Here is a 14,253-nt window from a genome sequence, read left to right on the forward strand (position 1 = left end):
TATCTTTAGCTTCAGTGAGAAAATTTCGCTGTTTGGACCCCATTCTATTCTTCAAAGAGCTTTTATAATTAACCCACTAATATATGCTTAAAACTGAAAGCTAATGAATCATCATTTTCTGAAGAATTTATCTCAAGTTCAGTGATGGATCCGGATGGTCAGTGACAACAAAAGGGAGATCTTTGGTGTATCTGGATCTTCCCTCAGGAAAGGCAGTATGTTCGCCTCACTCAGTCCTTCCTGTGACTCCAGATACTGAGAAATTGGGCATGAGGAGTAAGTACTGATCTCGGCAGCAATGCCCACATTCAATGTGTGAGAAGATTCACATTTCAAACAATGAGCGAAATGTTCTTGTTTACAGACGACAGCTCCAACCGTAAGTACAGAAGGACAGCTCTGAGATATATTTTCACACTTGGAATGAACTGTCTTGATGCAGCATTGGTTGAAACAATTTGTGATCTCGGCATGGGCCTCATAGTGTTTGAGTGGACAGCATTATTTCCGGTGGTTTCCAGATACTTATTACGATACTGAGCAGCAATGCTCCTTCATAATTTAGATTAAAATCGCTAAGGTAATTAGTTTGCTCTTAGGCAGAAGTTTCAAAACAATAACGAAGTTGAGCAATTCTGCAATTTGATCTCCCCAAGGAGCTTCCATACAGTACAAGGCAACGTCTCTGGGAATTCAGCAGCTCAGAGTTTCAACAAGGAACTTGTCAATTACCTGAAGGGACAGGTAACATCGCACTGAAAAATGCATCGGCCTATTGATCAAGTGGAGAATGTGTTGGACACCATCCATGCTACGATTGGCATCCCTGGTAAGGCTTTATGACAACTGAACTTTAAAATCTGCTGCTGAACAGCTGTCTATCTTTAACGATTGAACAATAGCATGTTCAGCTCACTGAGTGGTCAGCTTTAACCAGTCACCGGAAACTCGAGAGTAATTCACCAATCAGCAATCTAGGTACAATTCCCCACTGACAGAGGCTCCCAACTTCACTCTTACCACAGCATTCTCTGATCTCAGTGCTTCTTCATCAACCAGTTTGAAGGTATGAGGAGAGATCGGTTCTGAAATAGGGTCACTGGACCCGAAACGTTAACCCTGCTTTCTCTCGCACAGCTGCTGCCAGACCTGTTGAGCAATTGTGTATTCGATATGAAAAGGAGGTCAAGTTTCATTCGAATTTTAAGGATAAAAGTGATTTCAGCAAAGTCCGACAAGATGTTCGACAAATCAATGAGAAAGATTGACTATTTCCACTGGTTGAAATGAGCGTTCTTCTCGAAAAGAGAGCATCTTCTGAGGATGAGACCCAGAGCGTTCAGAAAGGATTTTGGGAACATATCTACTCACAAATGGTGGGAGTGGATAAGAACGCTCTTCCATAAATGGGAGTGGATGCTGGATCAGTTGAGGGATATGCACCACTTTTTTACTTACATCGCTTCAGATAACTACCATCTCTCCTCCTTACCGTCTCAGTTCAGGACTTCCAAATCCTGACAGATGCCATTCTGATTCCTCCATGTTGAGACATTTAACATGAACCGATGTGTAAATTTGCTGTGCAAATATTTGCAGTCCAGACACTCTCACATTGTCACTAAGGAAGCCCTGCGCACTCTGCTATGCTACACCTGAGTAACAAAAATGTCTTTTTTAGAAATCTTATGCAACGTCTGACGACCTGCTTCAGGTCTGTTGTGGCCCCAATCAGAATTTGGTTCAGTGCTAAGAGCAGGGGATAACCTTATCCAAGCAGAATGGGGGATGTTGGTTTATCAACAGTCCAACTTGCAGTCCAGTTACCATTCCAAAGTTGAGCTGGGAACGACGGTTCTAAGTGGGGGGACGGGCTTCCACGCTTGTCGGAAGAGCTGAGAACTGTAAGAATCTATTACACTCATTGAAATAGTGATTTTGCCAAAAAATAAATTTACAGACTTGCTTCTGCTCTCATACGCGGACTGCAAATTCAATCTCTCTCTGAACTCCACCATGTCAGCAGTTATTGCACTGCAGGAAAATGTGGTTGAGTGTGAATGTCTTAATCTTCAAAGTCACTCAAGTACAACCATTTCCACTCACGTAGTCCACTGTTTTGTTGGTAAAATCTTATTGTTATTCTCTGCAAGAGGCAGGGGGAGTTTCTGATCATTAATCCACTGCGTCTTGTCCCATTTGGCTTCCACAGTTAATTTCCTGGCAATTGCTGTACTTGCCTGGGGAAAATGCGGTGTTTTTCCTTGCACTACTCGATACCTGGTGTTTTTGGCTGCTGCGGATCTGATAGTCATTATCACTGAGATTGTACTGAAGAGTTTACGCTATTATTAATACCCACGGTCTTTCCTGGACATCAATCCTGTATGCAGTGCTACTGGGGTCGTCTCTCATGCAGCCAGGGACTGCTCTGCCTGGTTCACCGCCACTTTCTCTTTTGACCGATTTGTGAACATTTGTTTTCAGAAGCTGAAAGTAAAATACTGCTCTGTGAAAACTGCGACAGTGTTTCTTGCAACGACGTGCACCCTGTTCTGTTTGAAAAATATACCCTTCTATTTTCAATATGAGCCTCGGAATATAATCAATAATGTTCCATTCTATTTCAGTACGAAGTCAAGCTATTTTACTGAGATTTGTGGGGTGGCATTAGATTGGCTTGATACAACTATAGGTATGTTAGGAATAAAAGAATGACTAGGGTAGGAATAGGTCCAGTCAAGGATAGTAGGGGGAAGTTGTGTGTGGAGGCGGAAGAGATTGGGGAGACACTGAATGAATACTTTTCTTCAGTATTCACTCAGGAACAGGGCATTGTTGTCGATGAGAATACTGAGGCACAAATAAGTAGAATGGATGGCTTTGAGGTATGTAGAGAAGAGGTGTTGGAAATCCTGGAAAAGGTGAAAATAGATAAGTCCCCTGGGCCTGATGGCATTTATCCTAGGATTCTCTGGGAAGCAAGGGAGGAGATTGCAGAGCCATTGGCCTTGATTTTTATGTCCTCTTTGTCTACAGGAGTAGTCCCAGAAGACTGGAGGATAGCAAATGTGGTTCCCTTGTTCAAAAAGGGGAGTAGGGATAGCCCTAGTAACTATAGGCCGGTGAGTCTCACTTCTGTTGTGGGCAAAGTCTTAGAGAGAATTGTAAGGGATAGGATTTATGCACATCTAGATAGGAATAATGTGATCAAGGATAGTCAGCATGGTTTTGTGAAGGGCAAGTCGTGCCTCACAAACCTTATTGAATTCTTTGAAAAGGTGACGAAGGAGGTTGATGAGGGGAAAGCGGTAGATGTGGTATATATGGATTTTAGTAAGGCGTTTGATAAGGTTCCCCATGGTAGGCTACTGCAGAAAATACGGAGATATGGCATTGAGGGTGAGTTGGAGGTTTGGATTAGGAATTGGCTGGATGGAAGAAGACAGAGGGTAGTAGTTGATGGCAAAGTTTCTTCATGGAGTGCCGTCACTAGCGGTGTTCCGCAAGGATCTGTTTTGGGACCATTGCTGTTTGTCATTTTTATAAATGACCTGGAAGAGGGGTTAGAAGGTTGGGTGAGCAAGTTTGCGGATGATACGAAAGTCGGAGGAGTTGTTGACAGTGAGGAAGCATGTGGCAGGTTACAGCAGGATATAGAGAAGCTGCAGAGCTGGGCAGAAAGGTGGCAGATGGAATTCAATGTAGCTAAGTGCGAGGTGATTCACTTTGGGAAGAATAACAAAAAGATGGGGTACTGGGCTAATGGTCGGATACTTGGTAGTGTGGATGAGCAGAGGGATCTTGGTGTCCATGTACACAGATCTCTGAAAGTTGCCACCCAGGTAAATAGTGCGGTGAGGAAGGCATATGGCGTACTGGCTTTTATTGGTAGAGGAATTGAGTTCCGGAGTCCTGAGGTCATGATGCAGTTGTATAAGACTCTGGTACGGCCGCATCTGGAATATTGTGTGCAGTTTTGGTCGCCATACTATAGGAAGGATGTGGAGGCATTGGAACGGGTGCAGAGGAGGTTTACCAGGATGTTGCCTGGTATGGAAGGAAAATCGTATGAGGAAAGACTGAGGCACTTGGGGCTGTTTTCACTAGAGAAAAGAAGGTTTAGGGGTGACTTGATTGAGGTGTACAAGATGATTAGGGGGTTAGATAGGGTCGACAGTATGAACCTTTTCCCGCGTATTGAGTCGGGTATTACAAGGGGGCATAGCTTTAAATTAAGGGGGGGGTAGATATAGGACTGATGTTAGGGGTAGGTTCTTCACTCAGCGAGTCGTTAGTTCATGGAATGCCCTGCCAGTAACAGTGGTGGACTCTCCCTCTTTATGGGCATTTAAGAGGGCATTGGATAGGTATATGGAGGATAGTGGGTTAGTGTAGTTTAGGTGGGCTTGGATCGGCGCAACATCGAGGGCCCAAGGGCCTGTACTGCGCTGTATTCTTCTATGTTCTATGTAACTGTAACCCATTTATTGCCATTCGCTTTAATTCTGTTTCTCAATTCTCTGACAGTCAGACATATTATAGTGACCAGCCGAGTCCGGAAGAGACTGAAGTGTGAGAGCAAAGGAGAGAATCGCAGAGACTCAGAGATGGAGAGCAGAAGGAAATCTATGATTTTGCTCTTCATCATATCTGGGAGCTTCATCCTCCTGTGGTTAATCGCTGTTGTAGATTTCTAGTATTATGCTATTCAAGGAATACATCATGATAGTTATTCGCCTTTCTCAATCACTTAATCAAATTTGGTCACATATTGCGGAACCTGAATTGTTGCACAAACGCATTAGTTTATGCAGCAACATTGCCTAGGTTCAGAGTGAAGATCATCCACGCGGGAAAATACCTGTTTACACGACTTTCTTGTTTTACAAAGAAAAAAAATTCCACACTGAAGACCACAGGAGGATTCCATTGTTTTCATACCATGGTACTTTTTTATTCACTCATGGGATATTGGCATCATTGACGGAGTCATCGTTTACTGCCTGTCACCTGTTTCCCCTTGAGAACGTGGTGGTGAGCTGCCTTCTTGAATTGCTGCAGTCTGTTTGCTTTGAGTTGATTCATAAGGCCCTTAGGGAGTGGTTTCCAGACTTCTGACCCAGCAACGATGAAGGAACGGTGATGTATTTTCAGGTGAAGAGGGTGATTGGCTTGGAGAGAAATTAGCAAGGGGTAGTGTTCTCATGTGTCTGTTGCCCTTGTCCTTCTAAATGGAAGTGTTCATGAGTTTGGAAATTTCAATCTTAAGATCTTTGTTGAATTTCTGTGATACACCTTGTAAATGGTACGCGCTGCTGCTAAAGAGCATCAGTGGTGAAGAGAGTGGATGCGTGTGGATGTGGTGCCTATCAAGTGCCAGCTCTCTTGAGTATTTGTTGGTGCAGAACCCAGTAAGTCAAGTGGGGAGTGCTCCATTACATCCTGACAGACTATAGGAGCAGGACGAGAGTTGAGCTGGCAACAGATTGATTCCCTATTGTCACACAATCCAAAGTAACTGTTTCGGAAAGGGAATTTTCTGCTGGGTAACAGCTTGTAACTTTATGCAAGTCTCCATCAAAATCAAATTCTTTGGAGGGTTCTGATGAAATTAAATGGATTAGTTAATCAGCAAATAGTCCAATTCAACGGACCCAATGCTAATTTCACAATCAGCCAATTACAAGCTGGTTCGATGTGATGAATTGTGGTGGACAATCACATAACATTATCAGAACTTACCTACCAAGTAAAAGATTGCAAATGACTGCACTTCCTATTTTTCAACATCAAACATGACAATTGCAATGGACTGCTACTCCAGTGCAGTCTAATAAGAAACTTCCTGTCATGGGGAGCAGAGCTAAAATAGTGCAACGAAACTCTCTTGTGTTGAAAGTGATACAACACTACCCTCTGCTGGTAACGTGACAATGGCAGCCAGTGACAAGACGTGTTTTGCAAGGCTCAATGTTAGGACCTCATCTTTCTGTTTTATACAGTAATGGTCTAGATGAAGAAGTTGAGGGCATTCTGTCCATGTTTGTAGATGATACAAAGATAAGGGAATGGATAGGTAGTATTGAGGAGGTGGAGAGAATTTGTACAAGTTAGGAGAGTAGGCACAGAAGTGGCAGAAGAAGTACAACGTGGGAAAGTATGAGGTCATACACTTTTGTAGGAAGAATAGAAGAAATTCTAACTGGGGAGAAAATTCAGAAGGTTGAAGCACAAAGAGGTTGGGGAGATCTATTCGAGGATTCTCTCAAGGTAAACTTGTAGGTTGAGACAGTAGTCAGGAACCCAAACGCAAGAAAGGCATTTATTTTGAGAGGATTTGAATATGAAAGTAGCGATATACGCTTGAGGCTCCATAAAACTTGTCAGATCACGTTTAGAATTCTATGCTAAGGTTTGGGCCCAAATCTCAGGTAACTTGTACTGGCCCTGGAGCGTGTTCCGAGTAAGTTCATGAGAATTTGAGGAATGTTTAATGACTCTGGAACTATACTCAATAGAGTTTAGAAGGATGAGGGAGGGAGTGTAGAGCTAATTGAAACTTACAGAATAATGCATGTTGTAGACGTTGGGAAAATAACTCCACTGGTAGGCGACGCAATGGAAAGAGGTCATATACTCATAATGAAGAGAAGACGTTTGCAAACGGATGCAAGCAGAAGCTTCGTCATCCAGAGAGTCGTGAATCTATAGAATTCACTGCCACAGAAGGCTATGAAGGTCAGGTGTTTGAGTGTATTTAACACTGAAATAGATCGGTTCTCGATTGTCAAGGGGATCAATGGTAACGTGGAAAGCATGAGAAAAAAGGGTTGAGAAATGTTTCAGCTATGATTGATTGACGGAGCAGATTCGATGGGCTGAATGGCCTAATTTCTGCTCCTATGTCTATGGTCTTATGGCTGGAGGAGGATGAGATCTCTCAAGGATTCAGTCACAGGAATAGTGGGTGGGCGGCTGCACACCCACCCATACAAACTGACAGTATCATTAAATCTGACAGATGGATAGACAAATAGACAGACAAACACGCACGCATGCATGCACACACACATACACACACACACATACACACAAACAGACACACACATACACATACCCACACAAAGGTACACTCAGACACGCACACATCTACACACAGGCACACACAAACACACACAAACCAAGACACACACAGACACACATACGCATAGATGCATACACAAACTGCGAAAAACACACATATACACACACAGACAAACACACAGACACACATACACACAGACACACATACTCACAGATACAGACACACATACACACGCAGACACACAGACAGACACACACAGACACATACACACACAGACATACACACAGACACACACATACACACAGACACACAGAGACACACACACAGCCACACACGCACAGGCACAAACACACACCCACACACACACACAAGTGTGCACACACTCACATGTGCTCTCAAACGCAACATACACAAGGCAGGCGTGGAGAGGTTGTAATTTGATGGAAGTTCCTCAACATTGATCATGTTCATGACGAGCAATGGTGTGCTTCTCCTGCAATGTGGAAATGATTTGTCTTTGAACGTTATTCCTGGTATTGTGCACATAAAGAAAGTGTTTTCACTGCAGTTATATAAGGCATCTCGGAGTGAGCCATTTCAGGAGGAGCCAGCGTGAATTTTATGACATGTTTTGCAGCTTACAAAGTTTTCTGATGCATTCTCACAACTTCGAAGTGAGGAAGGATTCAAAGGTGGGGGGTGAGTACGGCACTGGGCTTGATCATCTCCTTCTCGTCATACCTCAGGGGCATCATCATAACAGATCAGGCCTTCTTGAAAATGAAGTAAGCATGCAAAGTAATAGATTGACAGACTTTGATACTTTTTCGAAAAAAAAAAATCTGCTGCTTTTGCGGTGGTCTGAAGTTTTCAGGAGTGCATGACACAATATCATTTTGAACCCAAGCGAGACAGAGAAAGGATTTGCCCCAATTACCACAGAGACACCATTGGAAAGAGACGCAGGCACAGACTTACGCATACATAGAGACACACTGATGCTTCTCAAGCTGAAACAAAAACCAGAATCAGAGTCTCTCTGTCATAGGAGAGAAGGAATATAAGAAATATCGGGGCAAGAGATAGACAGAGAGAGAGAGAGAGAGAGAGAGAGAGAGAGAGAGAGAGAGAGAGAGAGAGAGAGAGAGAAAGACAGAGAAAGAGAGAGAGAGAGAAAGAGAGAGAGAGAAAGACAGAGAAAGAGAGAGAGAGAGAAAGAGAGAGAGAGAAAGAGAGAGAGAGAGAGAAAGAGAGAGAAAGAGTGAGAGAGAGAAAGACAGAGAAAGGGAGAGAGAGAAAGAGAGAGACAGAGAAGAGAGAGAGAAAGAGAGAAAGAGAGAGAGAGAGAGAGAAAGAGAGAGAGAGAAAGAGAGAGAAAGCGAGAGAGAGGGAGACAGACAGAGAGAGAGAGAGAGAGAGAGAGAGAGAGCTGGGCCCAAAGTTATAGTATCACCCCTTCAGTTTGTCCATCTCTTAACTCCTGTTTACCTCTGACTGATTATTCCCTTCTCTCTTTCCCACTGTCCGAATCACTCTTGCTCTCTCCCTGTTCTTCTCTCTATCCCTCACTCTAGTGCATTCTTCTATGTCTGTCCATCTCCCTCCCTACCTCCCTCTCTATTCTTCTGTCACTCACTCTGTTCTTCTCTCTCTCTGATCCTCACTATCCTCAATGTCTCTCATTTTCTTTGCAAGTGACTGAACTCCCTTAGGATTTCTGACATTTCCTGTTAATGCCACTGTGACACCCACTTCGTCCACCAGGGATCAATCTCTCTGACTTGATAGGTATATGTGGAACTGTGTTACAAATCTGATTTGGAGTGCCCACATTGCACCATAAAAACTTTGGCGTTTCCATGACATTTGTTCTAAACATGAAGAAACTCACCCAGGAACTTAGACCAAAGAGAGCAAAGACAGCAACTAACTATTCCCCTCGGAAGATAGTCAGTGATGGGTTTTTCACAGACTTAGAAACTTGCACCAATTAAACAAAAACGGAGACATTAAGTTCAGAAATGCAATCAAAGGTCATAGGAGAATCCCAGCCCCTGAACTGAATAAAAAGGCATATAAATCATTTCAATATACATTCTCATCTTGGGAAAGTGAAAATAAAACAAGACAAAATGAAATAGGTAAATCCACAGATAAGTGACACCTGATGGAATCAATCAGGTTCACGAGGATGATCCCCATAAAAACAAAGGTTAAACAGTGTGAGACACTACTCATCGGCGTTGAGAAGAAAGAGAGGTAATCTCGTTGAAACGTACAGTATTCTTATAAGATCAGGCAGGGTAAAGGATGAAAGGATATTTAAAGGGGGAACAAGTTAAGTCTTAGACGAGAGGAAATTTCTTCTCTGACGGGAGAGAATCTTTGGAATTCCCTGCTACAGAGAAGTCTGTGTGCGTGTGTTGGAGCAGAGACCTAGTGTCTATTTAAGGCTGAGATAGGCAATTTCTTGATTGGTCGGGTACTCGAGGGTTATGGGAAAATTGGATGTGAGGAACACTGGATCAATCATGATTCTACTGAATGGTGGAACAGACTCAAGGAACTGAATATTCTGTATTGTTCCAATTTCTTATGCCCTCAAAGGGAGTAGTAGCAGTTGACATGAGTCGAGGACCACCACCTTTCAGGACCAATTGATCGGACACTACTTGAGACAGTTAGAAACCAGCATCATCCAGGCTAATTAGAATGTAATAACAGCATTGATCTGACAATAGCTCATGTCTTGGAAATGCCAAGCAGCAGCTTTCAGTGACCAAAGTGCGTGCACCAAGTTTGAAACTGAACTTGATATCGCCTGCTTTCCAGCCAGAAACATAAGGATATCACGGTATTGGAGTGGGTCCAGAGATCAAGTGTCAACTGCTTGTCCCAAGCCAAATTGAATTCCAAAGTTGAAGTATGCCTTTCAATTCAGAGCCTTGCTTTATGACGCATTACTTTCTAACTTCAGCAATGCTTCCTAAATTACTTCACCATGCTGTTTCCTGGTTAAAGTCTCAAACAAAACAAACAGATCGAACATGTGTTTAAGTGCTAACATCAAATTTGAGACTTGGGAAGAGCAGAGAAGGGTGAGGACACATTTAATAGAGTTATTGGAAATCAGCAAATAGTTAACAGAGTAAATGGGAAGGGCCTGCTTTCAGTGACTACAGATTTGGAACATGACAACACTCATTGAAGGCAATTGGTGAATTAACCAAAGCTAATGTGACAGCATTCTTCTTCACACTGTGAGTTGCTGTGGTCTGGAACGCACTTGCTGAAAGGGAAATGGAAACTAATGCAATGGGACCTTATCAAGAGAAATGAGGTCAATATATGAAACCTCTACAGGATTAAACGTGTGGGACAAATTCAACAACATATCAACAAGCTCAAAGATGGGCAAATGTGCCCCTCCTGAACTCTACGTGTGTGAAGTTACTGTACAGTATCATATTAATATCAGCCAATCACTTGCAGAAACTATCTGGCATCGAAAACCATATCAGGGAGGTGTTTAGACACGATTTGAGGCACTGAAGAATGGCCCCTGATAAATAAAGGGGCATTTTCAGAAATCCAATCCTCCTGGTCAGCGTCACATCTTATGCTCACTTTGACAACATGAAGTGGTCGTCGGGGATCAGTGCTGAGAGAGATTAGCTTTGATCCCTGTGATTAAGATAGTCATCTGGCCAATTTGCTTTTGAACCTCTTCCGTCTCTGTGCAATGATCTTGGATCCTGCAATCCCAAGTACATCACTTCAGTAGAAGAGGAACCTTGAGACTAAAATGGAATATGCTCAGCTGGCTACATTTTTTGGAGACAATAAAGGATATCCCAATCCACAGAGCCACCTTGGCTTCAAGAGGGAGCTGCTGTTTCCACCTTCAATTCTGAACGGCAAATTGGTCATTCCAGGATCTTCCAGCGGCGATATTCAACGTGGACTTCGGAAACGCAAATGGAATTTCATGGCTAAAAATATTAATGTGAAGATTGTTTCTAGTTTTACCTCAAGGATGTAGCTTTCGACAGCTTGAAAAGCAGCAAGAACCTTCCCTCCCATCCCTTCACCTCCCGACTCACCAGAGCACCTCCCCCAAATTGCCCAAACTCTCCCAGCACCAAGCACCAACTCTTACTGCGGTCAAATCACTCTGTCTTCAGAACAGGCCTCGCATGCACTGCCACCAAACTGGCAGAAGCCCGTACCCTTCACAGAATGATTCCGAACTCCTACCCTCTAATCAGAAACCTTACACCTACACACATTTTAGGTTACAGAAGTGATGCAGCTTGCAAGACGTAATAGAGACATGGATATTTGTAGCAGCTGAAAGAACACAGAGACGAAGAAACACAAGGACAGAGAAGGTTGCAGGAGCCTCGAACAGTTCAAGAGATACGGAAAATTGTAGTTCCTGCAGGAGGTGGGTTCAAGGGGCTGCAAAGGTTACAGATACAGAAATAGTTGTTGGAGTCTGAGGTGACAGGCTTGAGATTTCAAAGGGTTGAGATTACAGATAAAGGGGCTGGAGGAGGTTAAAGAGGAGGAGAGTGCGTGTCGCGTCTAGATGAGATTATAGAGATCTGGAGGGATATCAAGTCTGGAGGAGGTTACAGAGAAAGGGAGGATGTAGGGAATCGAGAGGTGACAGAGATACGGAGAGCTGTGTGATGTGATGGAAGTTAGACACAGGGAGAAGTACAGGACCTATGTGAGCTTATACATATAGAGAGTGTATATGGTCTGAAGGAGATTACAGAGAAAAGGGGATAGTAGAGGCTGGAGTAGCTTACAGAGTTAGGGAGGGATGTATGGGCTGGTAGAGGTTAGAGTGATAAAGAGGGGTGTAGGGGCAGGAGAGGGTTACACAAATAGGAGACTGGAGGGAGTTACAGAGATAGGGACGGGTGTAGGGGCGGGAGGACCTCACAGAGATAGGGAGGGAGTGTAGGGTCTGGAGGAGGTCGCAGGAGTAGGGAGGGGCGTACGGAATGGAGGAGGTTACAGCGATTGGGCGGGTTGTGTGATCTGTTGGAAGTTAGACACAGGGTGGAGTGTAGGACCTGTATGGGCTTATAGATATAGTGAGTGAATAGGACCTGAAGGAGGTTACAGGGAAAGTGAAGATAATAGTAGAGTCTGAAGGGGGTTACAGAGATAGGGAAGGGTGTCGGGGCTTGAGGGGTGTACTGGGATAGGGAGGGATGTATGGACTGGAGGAGGTTACAGACATAGGGAAAGGTGTACGGACTCGAGGATATTGCAGAGATGGGATGGTTCTAAGGTTTGGAGGAGGTTACAGAGGTAGGGTGGAGCGTAGGGGCTGGGGACATAACAGAGGTACGGAACGTTGTTAGAGTTTGAGGAGGTTACCGAGATGGGTGTGTTGGAGCTGGAGGAGGTTACAGAAATAGGGAGGCTTGAAGGGACTAGAGCAGATTACAGAGAAAGGGAATGGTGTAGGGGCTGTAGGAGTTAGAGAAAGATTTGGGGGCTGGAGGAGGTTACAGAGATAGAAAGGGATTTGGAGGATGAATGAGGTAACGGGGTGAGGAGGGGATATACGGGCTGGAAGAGGTTACACAGAAAGGTAGGGTTGTAGGGCCTGGAGGGGGTTACAGCGATAGGGAGGAGCTATAGGGGCTGTAGGGGGTTACAGAGATAGAAAGAAATTTGAAGTATGAAGGAGGTTACAGATGATAAGTAGGGGGTATACGGGTTGGAAGAGGTTAAACAGATAGGGAGGGGTGTAGGGGCTGGAGGAGGTTGCAGAGCTAAGGATGGTTGTCTGCCTTGAATAAGATGGTGGTTGGATATAAAGCATACAAAAATACACTGGTTTTATGGGACTTAAAGGAAATTTAAGATGGGGAGATATATGAAAGGAGTAATAGGAGATCAGGAAGCATTAGGTGCCTGTGGTTGTCAATGTGAGGGAGTGGTCTACCTGTCCACACTACACTTGGAAACGTACTTGCTGCTGAGCAATACTGAGTGAGAGATGTGAAACTGTCCACCATTCAAAATCATCTGACCTTCCTGACAAGCTGACCATGCACACTCTGAGCGAGGACTGAACAATGAAGAATAAAACGGAAAAGGCAATGATAAATCCCAGGAAAAACATCAGCAAAAGGAAGACTACCAGCATCAATGACCCTAACTTTAAAACACAGAAGCGAGAGATTCCAATTACCTCCTTTCAATGTGGGACCTTCCCCATATCCTTTATTTCTACAACTCTATTCCTGGTCAGAAGTGCAAACCTAGTCTCTCTCGCTTTCTCATAACCAATCCTCACTCATAAGAGGTAGGCCTCTCTCTGAACCCTGCTTCCTTTCTCTTCTTCTTCCCGACCCCATGAATTGTCACTGTCTCCTCTCGCCAGCAGTTTCCCCTTCACCCAATCACTGCCCCATCGTCCTCATCCAATCCAATGCTCGAGTGCAGTCCCCAACACTGACTTTTGCCCTTCTGCCACCGGAGCACTGCTCTACTGTCACGTCCTTCCTCTTCCAGGTACAAATCCAATCCCTTTGCTGAGTCCTGTATGACTTTCTAAGTAACATTTCTGACTCACGCCTTCTTTTCATCAGAATTCACATTGGAACAGGGCAATGTTAGTGAGAATACGAGGATAAAGGTGACAAGATTAGGTGGGATTGAGGTTGGCAAAGAGGAGGTTTTAGCAATTCTTGATGATCAGAAAATCGATAAGATCCCAGGGACGGATGAGATTTATCCTAAGACTCACTGAGAAGCTAGGGGGGAGATTGGTGAGCATTTGGCTTCTATCGCTATGTCATCATTTCTGACAGGAGTAGTGTCAGAAGACTGGAGGATATGAAATGTTGTTCCCTTGATTAAGAATGAGAGTTGGGGCAACACTGGAAATTATACGCCAGTGAGCCTTACTTCGGTTATGGGTAATGTGTTGGAAAAGGTTATAAGAGACAGGATTCATAATCATCTTGAAAGGAATAAGTTGATTCAGGATAGTCAACACAGTTTTGTGAAGGGTGGGTTGCGCCTCCCTAACCTCATTGAGTTCTTTGAGAAGGTGACAAAACAGTTGGATGAAAGTAAGGCGGTTGATGTGGTGTATATGGACTTCAATCAGGCGTTTGATAAGGTTCAAAGCT

The sequence above is a fragment of the Chiloscyllium plagiosum genome, unplaced genomic scaffold (genome assembly GCF_037043375.1).
Source record: "Chiloscyllium plagiosum isolate Xiang-an unplaced genomic scaffold, Cpla_swu_hap1 HiC_scaffold_40, whole genome shotgun sequence".
NCBI classification, from domain to species: domain Eukaryota; kingdom Metazoa; phylum Chordata; class Chondrichthyes; order Orectolobiformes; family Hemiscylliidae; genus Chiloscyllium; species Chiloscyllium plagiosum.